This window comes from Canis aureus, chromosome 6 (assembly GCF_053574225.1).
Source record: "Canis aureus isolate CA01 chromosome 6, VMU_Caureus_v.1.0, whole genome shotgun sequence".
Taxonomy (NCBI): Eukaryota; Metazoa; Chordata; class Mammalia; order Carnivora; family Canidae; genus Canis; species Canis aureus.
Genome location: NC_135616.1, coordinates 20,365,336 through 20,380,160, shown reverse-complemented (window position 1 = coordinate 20,380,160; position 14,825 = coordinate 20,365,336).

The following is a 14,825-nucleotide window of genomic DNA, read 5'->3' as shown; positions in this document are numbered from 1 at the left end:
GTGGCGCAGCGGTTTGGCGCCTGCCTTTGGCCCAGGGCACGATCCTGGAGACCCCGGATCGAATCCCACGTCGGGCTCCCGGTGCATGGAGCCTGCTTCTCCCTCTGCCTATGTCTCTGCCTCTCTCTCTCTCTGTGACTATCATAAATAAATAAAAAATTTAAAAAAATCACAATAAAATTATTAAGAGTTTACTAAAATCAAAAGAGGGATTTTTATTCTTAAAGTGTATCTATTTTCTGCTCCACATTTCCTTAGGCTGTGCTAAGTTCCAATAAACTAAAAAGTGGATGATTTGGAATTTTTCAGTCCGTTCTAAATGTCACAGATTACTTATCAGTCATAGCAAAGAGAAACCTGTAAGACTAAATATTATAACAGATAGAAAAGGGAAGAAGGATGTGGTCCTGTAATTATATTCTGGAAAACAAAGCCTTCACTTACCTCCTGAGGAATACAACTCACAGTAAATTACAAATCACTGAGGAATAATGAAGAATTAGCACATTCTTTTATTAAATCAGAATACAGTTGAAAGGTTAGATATGTTTAAAATAATGTTCATTACTAAATTAATGCCTTCAGTTAAAAGTATAACACCAATTATGAATCTCTTTTTCAGATCTTGTCTTTTTTTTCCTAAAAATTTCTATATTTTAACATCATGCTAATACCTGTAGATTTAAGAAAAAATAGGCATCCAAAACATACATATCTACTCTTTTACTTACTTATAAAAAATCTTACATTTACAACTAAATAAAGAATACTATTTTAATGAACCAAAATAAAAACATGTTCTCAATGACTGAGTCCATTGCCAACGAGTAACACAAATCTAAAAAAACCTTAAACAGAGTTTAACCTCGCAAAGCAAAAGAAATATCAAATTGTCAAACACATTTCTACTTGGCTTAAAATATTTAAATTAGTAAAAATATTGCTTTTGTTTCCAGAAAAACTATTGAACTAAGAAACTTACTGGCTTTAAGATTATTAAAAATATTGTCCAATATGTGACTGTTATGAGCCCACAAAAATTCAATTTTTATTTGCCAAGTTAAATCTTCCAGCAAATTGTTGGCAGTGTGAGGTTGGATACTCATATCACAATAATCCTGCCCAAATAGTCATGTTTGATTACTCCTTGTTCTGTGCTGAGAGAGAAAAGTCCAATAAATTCTCACTACTACTTTTCGAACCAGACAGTAGCCACTGTAAACATAAGAGAATAAGACAAAATGAGTGCCAGCATGAGTACACCTTTTTTCTTAAATGTTGGATTCTGAGAGAAGTGTAACAAATAAATGGGAAGGAAAAGTCAAAAATATAAATTTTGGAGAGCCTATGGAGTAGGAACATATCAGTAAGACCCCTCACTATTTTTCCCTTCATATGAAGAGACACAAAAATAAGTATTTATTTCAATTAATATGAAAGTTAAAAAAATACTCTTAAAATCAGTTAATTTCGACTGTGGGGAGCTCCAAGCTCCCAGGATATTAACCACTGTAAAAAAATGAGCCTCTATCTATAAGGCATCATAACAAATAATTGATTCATTAAAAATGCCTCTTCTGTTCAGTCAGTAACCATTTCAGTAAGAACAAGGGCTTAGCTTCTGTAAGTAAGACACAAAATGATAATGTCTAAAATATGAAAGGCTATTTCTCTCACACATAAAATCTGAGCTGATGAGCTACTCCATGAGGTCACAGGGCTAAGTGTTCTTCTATCATCTTGCACTGGCATCCCTAGGATCTGACCTTACCTATATAGTCTAAGATGACAATTTCACATTCCAGCCATCAAAAAGAAGAGAGAGAGAAAGAGAAGAAGGCATTTTTTTTTACTTATAAAGGTAAAATTAAAGAGTTGAAGCCTTTGTGTGTTTCCATTGGCCAGAACTTTAGTCACATACCTACATTTAGCTGTAAGGAAATCTGGAAAATGTAGCCACTAACTGAACTGCACAACCACATACCAAAATAACAATAATTCTATTTGTATAGAAGAAGGGGGAATTGGGGGTGCCTAGGTGGCTCAGTTGTTGAGCATCTGCCTTCAGCTCAGGGCGTGATCCCGGAGTCCTGGGATCAAGTCCTGCATAGGGCTACATTCAGGGAACCTGCTTCTCCCTCTGCCTATATCTCTGCCTCTCACTGTGTGTCTTTCATGAAAAAATAAATAAAATCTTCAAAAGAAGAAGAAGAAGAAGAAGAAGAAGAAGAAGAAGAAGAAGAAGAAGAAGTAAAAGAAGAAGAAGGAGGAGGAGGAGGAGGAGAGAAGGAGAAGGAGAAGGAGAAGGAGAAGGAGAAGGAGAAGGAAAAGAATATCCCAAGACATGAAGACCTGCCTCATCCCCTTAATGGTAAGGATTAAATGAAATAATAAGCATGAAAATATTATGTAAATTGTAAAGCAGCGCATGCATGGAAGACATTATTTATACTTCATACTGACATTTCAGTGACCAAATGGGAAAGAACAAAGCAGGAAGGTAAAGCACAGCAGAAAGGGAATTATTTAATGACACTGTTCTCAAGGAAGGAGAATAAAGAAAAATCTGTTTTAGTGACTGAACTTCATTCTAGTTATCTGTGATGTGTTAGACTCAGGATGCATTTAGAGTATGAATATTATTGCCATAATTTGAAATGATACCTATTTGCATCAGGATATTTTGAGGGACTTTCCAATTCATGCTTCTTGCCACAGGAATCACTACCACATCAACCTCTAGGAAACCAACCCAATGTGCCAGGGCCTGTGCTCCACACTAGAAACAAAGATGAATGTTTTTCAGGTAAGAAAGACATCTTTCTGCAGGGTTGATTGGTTTTGGTTTCGTTTTTTCATGCAGGTTTAAGTCAGAAAATTACAAAGCAATGTCTTAACCAAAATTATGAAGATATTTTTTAAAGCTCTATGGGAGGAACCTACAAAAGAAAGAAATTTATGCTAAAAGCATGGCATTTTGGTATCATGCCAACAATGCTTTAAAATGCCCACATATCAGTAGCATGTTTCTCTAAAGTTAAAATACTGAGTAAAAATTTATTGCAATTTTGGGAAATAATGGGTATTACTCAATATAGCTTCTATGCTACTGAAGTTCCTGAAATCCCAGTGCAAAACCTAAACAATAGAAATGTGAAAACTTCTCAAATAAACCAGTTTCCTAGGAGGGTCACAGATACTAAAAGAAAGGACTAATAAGTTCATTTCATATGAGAATATTTAAAATGAGCAAACTATATGTATTAGCTTATTACTTATTTTATTTTAATTTTATATAAATACAGGGCTGTTTCTTATATTTCTGTATTTACTAGATTTGTTTCTTTGAAGAAAGTAGAATATATATGGGATAAAAGAGACTTTTTGTAATATTGATTTTTTTCTTTGAATCAAATTGTCTTTTGAAAACAAAACAGAGCAAAGCAACCCATCAAAACATAAAATTATTTCCAGTGTGAGAAATTTGGGTGTTATTTTAAGAGGATTTATAACCATCTCCCTCTGTTTTCCTAGATGGATGTTTAAGGCCAGAGTGATAAAATGGTAATATTGTTAGACACTAAATATCCTGGCACTACTGAGTCTGTTATTACATTTCATGTCATCATTAAGTCAAAGAGCATCCAAGATGTAATTTTGTTTGGGATCTCTTGCTAGCTAGACAGTAAAATTGGAACTCTAAGACCAACTCAAAAGTCATCTTTAAAAATATATATTTTTTATTTATTTATTCATGAGAGAGAGAGAGAGAGAGAGAGAGAGAGAGGCAGAGACACAGGCAGAGGGAGAAGCAGGCTCCATGCAGGGAGCCCGACACGGGACTCTATCCCAGGACTCCAGCATCATGCTCTGGGCCAAAGGCAGGCACTAAACTGCTGAGCCACCCAGGGATCCCCCCAAAAGTCATCTTGAGTTATTGGTTTATACCTTATGGATGTCTCAGCATAAAATATTTGCATACTCACGTTAATTTTGTTTGACAACTGTATATGTAATCTGAATACAAGTAAGCTTTCCTATTTTTATTGAACCCTAACATTTAAGACATTTTCCAAAATTAAACATTTTTAGCAGAATATCATATTTTATTATGAATTTTGTATCCTTTAGTAACTCATTTGCTTTCTGGGTCATTTCTTTACAATTAGATGCTCATAGAAATTTCACTATTTGATGAAACTTGGATTTTTTAAAGTTTTTAAATTATAATCCCAGTGTGCTCTAAACTTATAAAATTAAACAAACAATAAAAAAAAGAGTTCTGCTATTCTTCAATGAATTTTTGTAATATTAATTGAGAGACCTCAAGATCTCAGTGACCAAAAATATCTCCCACCCTTTTGAAGTTTCTGAAATCTCAGCTTAAAACCCATTTGTTTTCACTGAAGTATAAACAGAGATGTCATTGGCCCTTTTCTGTCAATGTGCACCTTTAAGCTAATTAGAAGTCATAAACACATGACCATAGAATATGTTACTTGACACCTGGCAGCCAGCTGATGCCTGGACTGCTATGAAACACAGAAGTATACTGTGATGACAGAGAAGGCGGGGATCTATATCCTGCATGATGTACCTCAATTGCAAGACACACAGGAGAGGGTGTCAGTGCGTATGACTCTGAATATTCTAAAGCAAGAATCAGAACATATGATGGCAAGAGACGAGTTGGTGGAAAGCAAGGAAACTTAATGATGATATACAAAAGCATTTTAAAGAGTGATGAGAATATACCAAATGCAAAAATGGCCAGTTTCACAATTTTGCCAAGGACCTGGATCTCATGTATTCTCAGAGAAAAGAAACATTTTGGACAATAAAATGTTTTTTAATGTCTCCCAAGCAACTAAAGCATGCAGGTGTCAGCCAGTACTCTGGCAGGTAAGCCTTAAATACTAGATGCTTAATCCAGCACACTCTCCAAAGTGTATTCACGTTGGTGGTCTGATAAGATGTTCTATTTAAAAAGATTTCTATAGTCAAACAGGTCTAGAGAGCTCAGCATCTTCTAATTCCCTCTTAGAGACCCAAAACTTGTATTAGCATATTAAAGGCTTTAGAAAGTTTTAGAGTTGAAAATCTTTATAAAAGCCAGCATTTCCCAGAGTTTTTTGATCTCATACCCATGTTTTTAGTAACACCTATGAATATTTTGCTTGAAATGTTGAAAAGATTATATTCCCCTTGCATCTATAATAAAGTAAGTGTGTTCCTAGTTACAAACCATGATAAAGGAAAGACAACTGCAATACATTGTACCCAGTAATGACAGCTAAAAAGTTATTACTAAAATATATATATCTTTGCCAGAAATATCTCTTTTAATGAAAATTTAGCATCAAAAAAGTATAAAGTGGTCATAACTAAAAATTCAAATCCTCCTTATACCTTAAAAATAGATACTTTATAAGCAGTAATCAACCAAACATTCCCTTCCCAACAGTGAATGGATTGATTGATTTAAAAACTGAATGTAGATTTGTCCGATTTAATCAGCACTATTCCCCAGGACCTCCGGAAAGGGTTGTTAATTGTAACATGACCAAGAGTTGACTTGAGGCACAGAACCAATCATTAAAGCCATTTTATAATTACGAATCCAAGACAAATTTTAACAAACTGTCTAAGAGGAAATCTTAATTCTATGTCTAACCTCTTCCAGCTTCCCCATACCCACTTCCAAAATTAGACAAATACATTCAAATACAGATATACAGTATAGAATAAGAAGATTCCAGGATCTATCCTGGGACTACCTCTGAGTCCAAAGTCATTTCTCAATATTGCCCCAGACTCTGGACTTCTCTGTTTAGCACAAGTGTCTTGCTCAACTAGAAGCAAATAAGACCTCTTTCTAAATATTAGAATTTAAAAATAATTTAAAGGTGTGTGTTATTTATTTTCACCCTCCTACTCTCCCCTCCATCTGATTTTTGAAATTGTTGCTTTTAGTTTACACAGAAAATGTCCTCTGGTTGCCCCCGCTAACACTTTTCTTGGATAGTTGGAATAGATCTCTTGAAATGATAAAACAGTGCAGTTTTGTTTTAGCAAGCAAGCTGAAGAGCCTGTTCAGTAAATAAATTTCTAATTTCTGTATAGATCATACCAGGAACAAAGATCAAAGATGCATCCGGACAAAGAACTGGCCAAGCAGACAGAGGAGAAAGGAAGAAAACTGAGGAGATACCAAAAGCCAAAAGGGACAATGAGGATCATGTTTCATTCTTCAAACTTTTGTCCCTGGTTTGCTGCTAAATTTGTAGAGAAGAGGTTTCCAGAAAGCTTTCAGAGTACTTTAATGTCTATGGTGATGAATTCCTTCCTTAAATATCTATCATTTCATATATGAATGCAATGAGCTGCAGTGAAAGAGTGTGGACTTGGAATAAGTCAGGTCTGGATAAGATTCTAGCTCACTAATGTTCTGACACCAAGGCCTTAGATGCTCCTCCCATGGCCTTACTGCCTAGTCATCACACACGTTACCCACCTCTGCAACATGAGGTTCAGTGTGTTCTGTGGCCACAGCAACCTCTTCTGCCTTAGAATCATCCAGCTATTCCAAATATACTTTTTCTCTAAATTCTTCAGGATCCAAAACACTAGTTTGGATTTGTTGTACCTTGTTTTATTTCTTTTCTCCATTTTTTAAACTAATATTTTGAACTTCTTTACACATTGCTATACCTACCTGGAAAACAGCTAATTTTTTTTCTCTACTCAATTAGTTTCCCTGGGAAGGCAAGAATTATGCTTGTCTTGATGACTATGCTAAAATAATAGACCTTTAATAAATGATCATTATGCACTTTTGAAGAATATTACTTAACATCTCAGCTCCTCTTTTTTTGTCTTCCCTGTAAAATATGAATACTAGAAGTAATAGAATTTTTGCAAAAGTTAAAAATGAGATGACTAATACATATAGATCTCCTGGCCATAAAAGGTAATCAAGAAACATTAACTCTCTTATCCATGCCCTTTTTCTAAAATGTGGAGCCATGGAAAAGACAAGAGGATAGTAGGGGGTTGGGGGTGAGAATCTCTTTATACCTTATGGCCATGATTATAGAGATTTTATCTAAAGATTATGTAAAAACATTTGTCATATCTCCAACATACCTGACTAGAAATTTCTTTTTTTCCAATAACCTAAATTCATTTTAGTTTTTTAAACATAGATTTTGCCTATTTTTACTTTGTTGCTCCTATATCCATGTAGGTTATTCATAAATGTAAATGATCAGGCAAGGACTGTGCTTGTGTAATTAACATCACACTACTGAAATTAAACAGTAATATTTACAATCTGCTAGGTAGGGAATGAGGAGAGAAAGGGGATAGTTAAAGAAGCTCAACAGAATATAGCAAGAAGTCCCTACATCTGACCATGAGGTAACTGTTTTCAGCTCAGACTCCTCTTGGAATATTAATCTTCCTGCAAAAAACATGTGTAAGATAAAACCGTTTCTCCCCTGAGCAATCAAGGACCCAGGAACAAAACCCAAAGTGCTAGAAAATCATGTCAGCAGAAAAAGAAACCGTTTCAAGATAAAAAGTAATTAGGGCTACATTTACAGAGCATAATTGAGAGATGATACCTCCTTAAAAGCCCCCATTGATTAAAACTCAGTATTTAAAGTGAACTTAGTGAACCCTTATAAGCAAAGCCTAAGAATTTTCTGTAAATAGTGAAAATGGTCCTAGATCAAGAAAGGGAGATCCTACCACAGACCCATAAGGAAAATGAACATTGAGTAGCAGAGGAAAGGATAAGCAGAATTTGCCAGAGGGGGATGACTGGGTGGCTCAGCAGTTGAGAGTCTGCCTTTGGCTCAGGGTGTAAACCCGGGGCTCCTGGGATGAAGTCCTGCATCAGGCTTCCTATGAGGAGCCTGCTTCTCCCTGTCTATGTCTCTGCCTCTCTCTGTGTGTCTCTCATGAATAAATAAAATCTTAAAAAAAAAAAAAAAAGAATTTGCCAGAGGAAGGCAGTGTGGAGGAAAAAAAGTATTCCTTTACCTATATCTGTCCAAATGTTATCCTTGGTTCCTTAGCGAGAGGGAATTCAAAATTTACATCAGAAACATAATTTATTATTTAAGTTACATTATAAATAAGTATGTTTAGGCTTATTATATGGTAAAGTATCTATGGTTCTCAACTCAATTTGTGCTCAACTAATTCTTTTATCAACCTAATAAAATTCTAAGATAAAATTAAAGTATTGCTATTTTTGTCAAATAGATGGACTATATCTGATTATTGCAGTCAAGATTTAAGAACCCAATGCCTAGTAGATACTGGTAATTTGATTTAATAAAGTTTACTTTTTTCTGAGGATACTTCTGATTAGATTTGCATGAAAGATACAGAGAAGAATAAACAACAATTACAACTTCTGAGTCCTATGTCTAATTTCTTTCGTATTCTTTTAAAAATATATCCTCCACACCATCGGCGGATTCAACTTAATTAAACACATATTCATTTCCTCTACTAATGCTGGGATTCCCTATCCTATGAAGAGGATTGGATTGTGAAAAAGGAAGAAGATCAAGAACCGAATGTTTTCCATCTTGAATTTTACATATTTTTGTGATAGTAAAGTATAAATGTCCCATAGACTGTAGGATATGCAGGTCTAGACCTCAGGAGAGATACATGTAAAAGAGATCTAAATTTGAGAGGTTACAAATCTTTATACAATCTACATATTTTTAAGAGTGTATTCAATACTATGTCTTTGTTCTTCCCACTCCTATTTATATGTCCAACTTTTCTCTAGATCCCAATGCCTCCCACCTGCTCAGGAACCTATCAATTACTCATTAACCCATGTCTACATCCTTCTGTCCCCTGCTGGCTCCTTTCCATCATCATTTATATATGCTAAAGCTTCTCTCATGTTTATCAGCAAGGAAGCAAACAAGCACAACTCTGTCTCCTAGCCATCAACCTATATATCTCTTTCCTAACAGAATTGCCTATATTTCCTCTTTCTGTTTCCTTCTAAAGTCCAACTCTGTCCTTTGCCCCCCATCTCCATCACCATTAGTCCACCAAAATTACTCTGTCCATTTTTCTACCAAAAGTGTACTGTTTGCTTTACAGTGAAATTCAGTAACTACTCTCAGTCCTTACCTTCAGGGACTCTGAGCATCACTTGAGTCTACTGACTACTCCTTCCTTCTGGAAGCCCTCTCTAGACTCTGTGACTAATTATTCTCCTCGTTATTTCTCTTACATCTCCTTAAGAAGGTCTTTTCCTTCCCCTCAAGGGCTGGTATTCTTTTCTTACCCTACAAATATCCCCATATGATGTCTGTTCTTCTTGATTATGTCATATCAATAATTCGTAAATATATACCTCCCAAATAGAACATTCTCCAAGGAGAGTATATGGCTACAAGGTAAAATTCTATCTCCTTAGTTAGGGATCCTCTAGTCTATCAACACTTTGTAATACTACCAGTCTAACTTGCTCACTGACTATTCCATGACACACTACAAATGTCGTTCTTTGCTCCCATCTGTCTCTAATCCAGGATGCCCTACTCCTTTATTCTATTAATTTATGTTTTATCATGCTTAAGTACAAGCTCAAAACTGACTTCTCCAGTAGATCTTTCTCTAACCACTTCATCCTCTGAATTCCTATCATATCATCGTATCATTCCCAGAGTACAGGAATAACGAATAAGTTCCATCTTGAATGAAAATGCTGATTCACAGGAAACACCAACCTAGAACTCAGTACTATCCATGTTATGGTTCTTGAGATTGGCTTCCTTGAATTCTTATTTATTTTGATTGCAAAAGCTCTGTCCTTACAACCAGATTTGAAATCACAAATTAAAAACTGGATTTTACTCTTCATCATATTCTCAAGCAAAAAATTCATGATCAATAAACCTTCGACAAGGAGGAAATACTAGTAAAGTTTAGAAGTGGAAACAAATGTGGTATACAGAAAAAAGTAAGCTTTCTAAAAAAAGAAATTGATGTCTTATTACCTCTTCTCTAAAAATGCATTCCAAAATTATATCACCTTACTCCCTATAGATCCAGATGGGATAACAATATTTTTAGAAAACATTTTCCTTTTGAGTCTTATGCAATCTCTTTTTAAAACCCTATCAGTTTTAAAGTAAATCCTGTGGTTAAAATATCTCCTACAAAATTATGCACATGGCCTCTATTAAATCTAAAGTCAAGCTTTACTGTTAAACATTCCTATTCATTTTCCATTTCAGTAAAACAATATCTTGAGATGTAGAGTGCATTCAGATTTTTAAACATATTTTGGAGGAACTTTAATATGTAGAGAGTGTTATATTAAAACACTGCTATAAAAATGAAAGATGAAAGGGACAAAAAAATACCTAAAAAGGAATATTCTCTCCTACCTCCCTTTTTCTGCCACCTCCCGGGGCTTGGCCCATTGCATGCATTCTCTGGGAAATGCTCTCACAACTACAACATACAAAATATATGCTTCATATCATAGATCAAGAAGAGCTCTATGGGACACCTGGGTGGCTCAGCGGTTGAGTTTCTGCCTTTGGCCCAGGGCGTGATCCTGGATTCCTGGGATGGAGTCCCACATCGGGCTCCCTGCATGGAGCCTGCTTCTCCCTCTGCCTGTGTCTCTGCCTCTCTCTTTCTCTCTGTGCATCTCTCATGAATAAATAAATAAATAAATAAATAAATAAATAAATAAATAAAGTCTTTAAAAAAAAGAAGAGCTCTAGACATACAGGAAACTAAATCCATGAATCAAACATTAAAATATCTAATATTTTAATTTAGTTTCACAGTTTAAATCCATTGCTGGCTTTAATACCTTTTGTATGGTTTTGTTATATTAATGGTTGATGAGCTAAAATCTATTTCAAGCAACAAATCAGAGTATTAAGTTTCCAAATTTAGCTTTTTAAATTACTCCTCCTTCATTACATGCCATATTACTTCTCTTGTAACACTGGAGAAAGAAGTGTTGTCTTATAGAAACACAGTTCTGAAATAATGCTAAGATAAATGTGTATCAAAAAAAACTGTGCCTGTTTGATTGACTAGTAGAGAGAACACAGTCTTTGGAATCACACAGGCAAGATCTGAGTCACTCTCTAATATCTCTAATATCTCTAACTCTATTATCTCGGGTAAACTGTTTACCTTCCATATGACTTTGGACAAGTGCCTCATTTGTGAAGTAGGAATAATACCTACATGATAGAAGGCTGCAGTCAAATGAAATTATGAATATTGTTTAAAAAGTACAATGCCTAGAGGTACTCTGATCTGCTAGCTCTGATTATTTTCTTTCAAATGTTCCAAAATAAAATTATAAACCAAAAATATGGATATAAACACCTATTATTATTTTTTCTTAATAAGAGCATGATTGATATTGAGTAGATCTTTCAAATTTTTTTAATGGAAATGCTTTTGTACTTCTAAAAGAGGCTTTAAATTTCCTTGTTTGTGCTGCAACTGACTGATCTAGGGTTATCAACAAAAGACATTGAGTGACGCCCAAAATCTGTAAATAGCATAGGAAATAGTACAAAAAAAAAAAAACAAATAACAAACAAACAAAAACAATGGAGCTAAACTGAGGCATGTGGTCATTTGGTATACTGTGGCTACCATTCATCACTTCCAGAACGTGAGAGAGATGTTACAGAGATTTGTTTTCAATTGTTGCGATATAAATTTTGATAATAGTCATCATATTTCTGGATCTCTGAAGATTTGAGGACTCCCATGATATCATGAAGCTTTAAAAGTAGTAAAGCAGAAGACAGAAGAATCACTTCATGAACTTCAAGAAAATGGAATACAAGAGAATAACTTGATATTGTTAGTAGTTTATATAATTAAAAATTATAGGCAAATACTTTTATCTTATTGTGTTCCAGAGTAGGTATACAAAACACTATCTTGGATATTATTTATTTTTACTGTTACCTAGCCTATCTAAGAAAAGCTACCACGTTTTAGTTGGTAGAATAATGGAATGGGAGAATGTGGGTGTTGCAATAAATAACTGATCATCAGACCCCATAGGATTTGGTTATTTACTGAGCATTAATATTCAAGGAAATTGTAAGGGTTATGTTCTTTCCATTAAGTAATAATAGTGACAGTGATCTCAAAATACTATTATAAGAATTAATGTGGCAACACTTTGCAAGCCCCTAAAAAATGATAGGTTTTATGTAAGACTCAAAATAGTAATAACGTTAAAATCTGAAGACTGCTTTTGAAGGTAAAAGACAGGACTTTCTGTATAAAAATAACACTGCATTATGCTCTTTGAAGCCGCAAACAATTTGAGAGGGTGAAATTTTATTTTCTCAGATGTTCCAGTAACACATAATTCTATGAAAAAAAAATTAGATCTAGATATGAAAGAGAGGACACCTGGAGACAGATGAATTGAAAAGCTAAATTTGAAATGAATCATTGAACTAATGCATAAAAGCTATGGGTTTAAATGTTTTACCCATGCTTCCTTTGCTAATTGCATTTGTTTCCTGCTGCTGTCCTTATTGTCATGATGTTGGTAATACTAAATCTCGTGTGTGTGTGTGTGTGTGTGTGTGTGTGTGTGTGTGTGTGAAGGAGGCCTGTTACTTTTCATGTTCAGAGTCCTGGAGAACAGCAGCCCATATTTAGCTCAAAGGTGAAAAGATATGTGAATGCAGGTTGGTACTGATGGACCACCCACCACTTCTCAACCATTTCTTATCAATCTGAGGAAATACTGATTGACAATCTTTTTTTTTTTTTTATTGGAGTTCAATTTGCCAACATATAGCATAATACCCAGTGCTCGTCCCATCAAGTGCTCCCCTCAGTCAATCTTGATCTGAGAATTCACATGTCCTCTACTTTTCCCCTCTAAGCTGCCCCAAAGTAAGGAGAACAGGTGATGATCTGTAACATATCGGTCATTAAAGTTCACATGTCCATTGACTCTCTGTTTCAACGCCATTGTATCTTCTAATTCTGAGATTACATGAAGGAAATAAAAATCTCACTATGCCCTTAACTGATATCTGCCAAACCTATGACTCCTCTACATTGTATTTTGTACTATCCCAAAGTAAAGCTAAATCCAGAGAACAAAATGATCAGGACACTGAAGGTCTGGGCTTAATTAACTTAATGTCTAACTTGAAACTAATTATGAAGCTATTTTTCTTTCTGTCAGTGTAGATGACAATTAGACAACTAATATAGTCGGTGTAACCAATGTTCATTGAAGTCAACGATCCATATTGTTTATATAAAAGATTGAACTGGGTTTGTACTGATGTCAAAGCTCTACTGGAAATTTTGAAAAATAGATACTTGGTTTAATCTTCATTTTTACCTCTTTTTCCTCAGAAGTTTTCAAAGTAAAAGAGAGAAAAAAATGTCTTTTGGAGCAAATGTTTGAAAAGGTTCAATTCCAATTCGCATGTTTCTGCAATAAGAAAATAATAAACAAAGTCTTTATATTTGTCACTTTCAATTAGAAGAAATATGATGATGATCGAATGTGCAATGAGCTTAATATACATCCAAACAATTCCTGCAATTTAACTCGCTGAACCTATAATTAATATGCTATTCTAATGCCTGTATAGGTTAAATCTACCCACACAAAAGGATCCAAACATCTCTCAAATGTTTGAACAAGGAAAAGTTAGTCCCCTGAGCAATCTATAATTTCATAGATCTTTTTTATTAATTATTTTTATCTTTGTGTTTGTCTCCTTTTGTATACTATTCTAGACTATATGATCAGTATTTCTTTCTGCAAGTAACATTGTACAACCATAAAGATTGTAAATCCCACATTTTATGAAGTATAATAAACATCAAGTGATACAAAACTATGAACCAGAAGTTTAGTACAGTTTTCTTTCAGACATGAAAAGAAATTTGAAATGATGCTTTTAGGAATGATAAGCACAATACTGTGCACACAGTAGATGTTCTGTATGTGCCTTTTGTTGATGAAAACATCCAAAGTATTAATTGATATCTATCTTAAAACAATATAATATTAATATGTCAAGCATATTAATACAAATATACTAATCATATTCATATGACATTAATAACATGGGTTTGACATATTCTCAGTATGACAAATTCTCAATATGCCAAATTCATGTTATTAATGTTAATGTAAATATGATTAGAATATTTATACGATTAATATGACATGATTAGTATATATATATTTTTTAAGATTTTATTTTTATTTATTCATGAGAGACATAGAGAGAGAGGCAGAGACATAGGCAGAGGGAGAAGCAGGCTCCCTGCAGAGAACCTGTCGTGGGACTCAATCCCAGGACACTGGGATCATGACTTGAGCGAAAGGTAGATGCTCAACCACTGAGCCACCCAGGTGCTCTGACATGATTATATATTAACATTAATGTTTGTTATTAATAATACAATATTAACATAAATATTAAGGAATCTCGAAGTCTTTATTTCCTATCACATGGCAATGCCTGGTACGTAGTAGGCATTTAATTGTCTTAAGAAGTAATTGGAAAATTGATTCTTTACAAAATACCTTCTTAAACACATTTGAAATATGTTGATATATTCGGCAAAAATATTCTATTTTGGACTCCATTTACTATTTTTATTAATTCATTAATTATTTGAAACAAGGCTATTTATATGTCAGAATCCTAATAGAAAACAGTTGGCACACTCAAACAGGGTCAAGGGGGGGCGGTTGTTTTGCTTTGTTTTTAATTTTTGGCAGCAGTATAATCACCCTT